This window comes from Callithrix jacchus, chromosome 1 (assembly GCF_049354715.1).
Source record: "Callithrix jacchus isolate 240 chromosome 1, calJac240_pri, whole genome shotgun sequence".
In the NCBI taxonomy this organism is placed as follows: Eukaryota; Metazoa; Chordata; class Mammalia; order Primates; family Cebidae; genus Callithrix; species Callithrix jacchus.
Genome location: NC_133502.1, coordinates 53,846,679 through 53,852,678, shown reverse-complemented (window position 1 = coordinate 53,852,678; position 6,000 = coordinate 53,846,679).

Sequence of the window (6,000 nt, the reverse complement as noted above, 5' to 3'; positions counted from 1 at the left end):
TCTTACTAGGACTTCCAGTACTATATTGAATAGGAGTGGTGAGAGTGGACATTCTTCTCTTGTTCCTGTTCTCAAGAAGAATGCTTCCAGCTTTTGCCCATTCAGTATGATGTTGGCTGTGGATCTGTCATAGTTGGCTCTTATTATTTTGAGGAATGCTCCTTCAATGTCTAGTTTGTTAAGGGTTTTTATCAAAAAGTGATGTTGGATTTTATTAAAAGACTTTCCTGAATCTATTGACATGATTGTATGATTTTTGTTTTTAATTTTATGTGGTCAATCACATTTATTGATTTAAATATGTTGAACCAGGCTTGCATCTTGGTAATAAAGCTTGATTATGATGAATTAACTTTTGGATATACTGTTGAATTCAGTTCACTAGCATTTTCCTGAGAATATTTGTGTCTATGTTTATCATGGATATCGGCCTGTAATTTTCTTTTTTGGTTGTGCCTTTTTCAGCTTTTTGTATCAGGGTGATGGTAGCTTCATAGAATGAATTATGAAACCATCTATCTTCTTCCAGTTTTTGGAACTGTTTCAACAGAATTGGTGTCAACCATTTTTGTATATCTGGCAGAATTCAGCTGTGAATTAATCTGGTCCAGGGCTTTTTTTTTTCTCTTTTTGATTAATTGGGTTTTTTAAAATTACTGATTCAATACATGATCTTGATATGTTCAGGCTTCCAATTTCTTCCTTATTCAAACTCAAGAAGTTTATGTTTCCAAGAATATATTCATTTCTTCCAGAGTTTCTACTGGGTGTGCATAGAGGTGTTCTTACTGCTCTCTGAGACTGTTTTGTATTTCTGTGGGATTGGTTGTATTGTCACCTTTGTTGTCTCTGATTATGCTTATTTGGATATATTTTTATTTTTTTCTGTTAATCTAGCTAGCTGTCTGTTGATCTTGGTCTCCTTTCAAATAAACAACTTTTGGATTTTTTATACTTTCTATGGATTTTTGGGTCAATCTTATTCAATTCTGCTCTGATTTTGGTTATTTATTTTCTTCTGTTAGCTTTGGGATTGGTTTATTCTTGTTTTTCTATTTCCTCTAAGTGTGATGTTAGATCATAAATTTTAGATTTTTCTAAGTTCTCATTGTAGGTGTTTAACACTATAAACTTTCCTACTAACAGTACTTTTAGTAAATTGTTGAAGTTAGATCTCAAATAAACAAGTGAACAAAAATAAAATTACCAATCTGGGCATCTATAATGAGTTTAATTTGTTTTTTTTCTCCCTACAATTCTAGGAAGCTCACAAATAAATTTATTCCAGAACTTTTTTCTTTTCCATTAAGTAATTGAGATTTCAGGTTGAATCTAAACTGAATTTAACATTTGAAACATACATGTTTTGACCTGCCTTAAGTCAGTCCCAAATGAGCTTAGTGCCTAAAATATCCTTTGAAGTTGTTATTGTTGTTTTACAGGATCAGGCAATCGCTAGAGGTAAATTACATCAATAAACATCCCCAGTGGCTTCTGGGTATTGTTGTTGAATGGCATTATTATTTTATTTGTGTGTGTTGTGTGCTCTAGGGAAAAATCATATTTATACATTGGAACCTATATAGTTTATTATCTTATCTGAGGAATTTTTTTATTATTTTATTGTTAACTATAATTCTCTTCAGATTTCAGTGGAATGCAATGTGAAGAAAATGATTTAAGATATTCAAATTCAATTCATCTTTTCGAGACTAAACTGAACTCATCCGTTCTCACGTATTTATTTATTTTATATTCCTCATAAATTTTGGAAGATGAAATTTTATGTTTTCTAGAATTTTATGTTCTAGTATACAGCTACAGGGCCTTTCTATACAAAATCCATGATTTATATCATTTATAAAATATCAGAAAAGAAGCCAAAGCTATGTGGAAAATAAATCTGATAATTGCATGCTTCATAAATGGTATGAGAGTGAGAAAATATGAATGGAAGAGCTGTAATTTAATTAAGGTGTCATAGTGAGTATATAAAAATGAGACATATTTTTATATTTTATGATATCACTAGAATTTCATGATGGATATATAGTTCTGTAACTCAGAATAATCTGTTACTGAGTCCATGTTTAATTTTATTTTTCATATAAAGACATTATTTTAATAGAAAGTGCTCTCAAAGACAGGAAAGAGCAAGGTAACATTATGCATATGTCATCATTTATATATCAGTGAAGAGAGAGTAGACATTAGTAGTTCAATCACTAAATTAAAAAAAAGAAAACCATATGCTATATTGTCTTGCTTGAAAGTCATTATGTTAAGTGAAATAAGACAGACAAAGAAAGATGAGTATCACATGTTTTCCTTAATATTTGAGAGCTAAAAAAGTATATGGGGATAGTGAGTAGAATGCTGGTAACCAGGGGCAGGAAAGAAAAGGGGTAGGTGGAATGAAAATAATTGGAATGAAAGCATTTAAAAAATACCTTAATAACATTTTTAAAAATGATGTGCTGTTAGGTGAGAGAAGGTAACTTCAAGAAGAAAAAACAATGTAAACCCTTCCCGATAATAAAAAGTATTTTGTTCTCATATTTTTGAAACAAATTATAATGACTATTAAATTACGATTCCATCGGGCATTGGAAAAATGATGTAATGCTTTTATATTTAAATTTTAGAAATTGCATGCTTTGACACTCTTCCAATTTCTGATGAAAAATTTACATATAAAATTAAAATGTGCAAATACTTTTAGGTGGTTTATAAGCAAAAAGTTTGGAAACAATTGGCATTACAGTTTATGCTAACATTTTTAAGGTTATCTGTACAAGTGCTTACTGAATAATTAAAGCAATTCTTCAGGAATAATTACAATTTTGAATATTTCTTTTAGTGAGAACTGATTAAAAAAAAGTTTTATACCTGTCACTTATCTGCAAGTCTCACTTTTATAAGTATGTAAATATTTATGTATAGTTTTAATCTACATGATGGATACAGGAAAGCAAAGTTCTTTTCTCTTGGAACATGCTATTACAAACAAAGTATTATTCCTTGCTTCTATTAGGTTGGTGAAAAAGATATTGCAGTTTTTGCAACTAGCTTCAATGGCAAAAACTGCAATTACCTTTGCACCAACCTAATACTGCTTCATTGATATATGTCTGTGCATGCCTTTTCATACTTTGAATTTGATAACTAGAGAAGATAGCAGTGTAGGAAAGTAATATTTATCAAATAAATTAAAATTCCTTTTTTCTTATATAAACACAGTTAAAAATGTCACATTTCTGAAATTCAAAGTCTTTGCTTGGTATTTCCAACATCTGAGTCATCTTAATGTGGAAATCACTTGATTTCATTTTGACTTGAGAATTTTTCACAGTTTATTGGTTTTTTTGTAACTTTGGATTGTATCATGGATAATTTAAATAGTATGTTGTGAGTCTCCAGCCAAAGTATACTAGACCTACAGAGAGGAGCTGGTACCATTCTGCTGAAACTACTCCAAACAATACAAAAAGAGGGAATCTTCCCTAACTCGTTTTGTGATACCAACATCATCCTGATACCAAAACCCAGCAGAGACTCAACTAAAAAAGAAAACTTTAGGCCACTATCCATAATGAACAAACATGCAAAAATCTTCAATAAAATACTGGCAAACCAAATGCAACAGCGCATCTAAAACTTACTCATCACAATCAAGTAGGCTTCACTCCAGAGATGCAAGGCTGGTTCAACATATGCAAGTCTATAAACATAATTCACCACATAAACAGAATCAAAGATAAAAACCATGTGATTATATCAGTAGATGTAGAGAAGGCCTTCTACAAAATTCAACAGCTCTTTTGCTAAAAACTCTAAATAAACTAGGTATCGATGGATCATACATCAATATAGACACCCAAGATCACACAAAAAATACAGACCTTAAAAGTGAACTCCTTTCTTATTCCTCCTAATAAACTTACCATGAAGTTGTAAGGGGTGAGAGTGAGGGCATAACTCACTTCAGAAAGCAAGGATATTTTCAAGTGCTAATATTCACATTGTGTGAACTGAAATATTTGTAGCAGGTCCATGAGGGAACTCTATAACCTTTGAGAAAATTTGCTGATTGAACCGTGTAACAGAAAATACTTTTTGAAATATCTATGTGTTTACAAATTATCAAAACGGTGTAAAATATATTTTACCAATAAAACTAACAAAAATCTGTCAACTGGCTATCATTTACCAGCAACTGAACATTAGCCAACTGATACTAACCTGACTGTTTTAATCTAATGGTTTAGTTAATAAGTGATCACTGACTTCATTAAAAATAATAAGAAAAATTAGAAACTCTAAGTTTATCATTTATTCTTGACATTTTGTCTGAATTAAAAAAACCACTAAACTAAAAGTACAGCTATCATGATACAGCAATCTCATTGCTATATATATAACCAAAAGAAAAAATATCAGTATATCCAAGAGACATTTGCACCCCATGTTTATTGCAGCACTGTTCACAATAGCCAAGATATGAAATCAACAACATAAGTGTCCATCAAGAGGATAAAGAAAATTAGGTATATATATATATACACAATGGAATATAATTCATCCATAAAAAGAATGAAATTCCAAGACTTGCAGCAACATGGATAGCACAAGAGGCCATTATGTTAAGTGTAAAAAACTGCGCACAGAAAGACAAATTTAACATTTTATCACTTGTATGTGGGAGCTAAAAATTTAAAAATGTAATCCATAGAGATAAAGCGAAGATTGATGGTTACCAGAGGCAAGGAAGGGTGAAAGAAAATAGGGATGGTTGATGGGTGCAAAAATAGTTAGAGTGAAGACCTAGTATTCAGTAGCACAATAGGGTGATTATAGTTAACAAAAACTTACATATATTTTTAAATAACTAAAACAGTAGAATTGATAGGTTCATAACACAAAGAGTAATGATAAATGCTGGAGATGATGAGGTGCTACAATTACCATGATTTGATCATTATGCCTTGTATGCCTATATCAAAATATCACATATATCCATCATTTTATACAACAATTGTATGCTCATAATTAAAAATAATTTAAAAATTTTTAATTAAATAAATATACTTGTATTTGTAAAAATAATTTAAAAAGCAAAGATGTTATATTTTTAAAAAGCATGATTAATCATAATTTGATTTTATTCTACTATTTTGATGGCCTGGTGTCGTAGTATTCTACATTAATAAGAGCCATGTAAACCCAATATGGATTTAAGCTAAATACTTCTTAAATGTACATTAAGGAATGATTGACCAACTAAAGATAAGAGAAGTAATTACTTTACTAGGAATTTTTTTTAAATATTGTAAAATAATACAACTTTAAAAATTAAAGATATCATAACAGAGTCCAGCAATAATACAGGGGAATATTTACATTTAACTTTTCTGAAATATACCTTAAGAGATTTAAGATCAAAATAACATAATAAACATATGGTATTTGGCATACTGGCAAATTATTTATCACAAAATTGCCATCATTATTTAATTAGTTTGATTATGTTGTTTTTAATGACTCCCGATAAACTTATTATGGAAGTACAAGGGGTGAGAGTGAGCGTATAAATCACTTCAAAAGGCAGGGATATTTTGAAGTGCTAATAATTGATCAGTTTGCAGGGAAAATTGAGTTAGAATGAATATGTACATTAGGAAACTTCAAAATTCAAAGTTTTGAAGTTGTATATCATTAGTACATTATTAGAAAAATATTTTTCCTTAGTAGTATGTATTAAATACGTGCAAACCAAAATAATCAGAACAAAAGTCGCCATTTAACTATTGTCATATTCTCTTTATCATAGAAATAGACAGTATTTAATATATGATGAACTAATTTGATGTGATTATTTACATAATTTTTTGCTGAAGATTAATGCACATCTCTCCCACCACTGCTCTTACTGATTTCTCTATTTATTAGCCTATCTTTGCTGACCATTTTGTATGTACTTCTTTCAATGGCTATTATCTA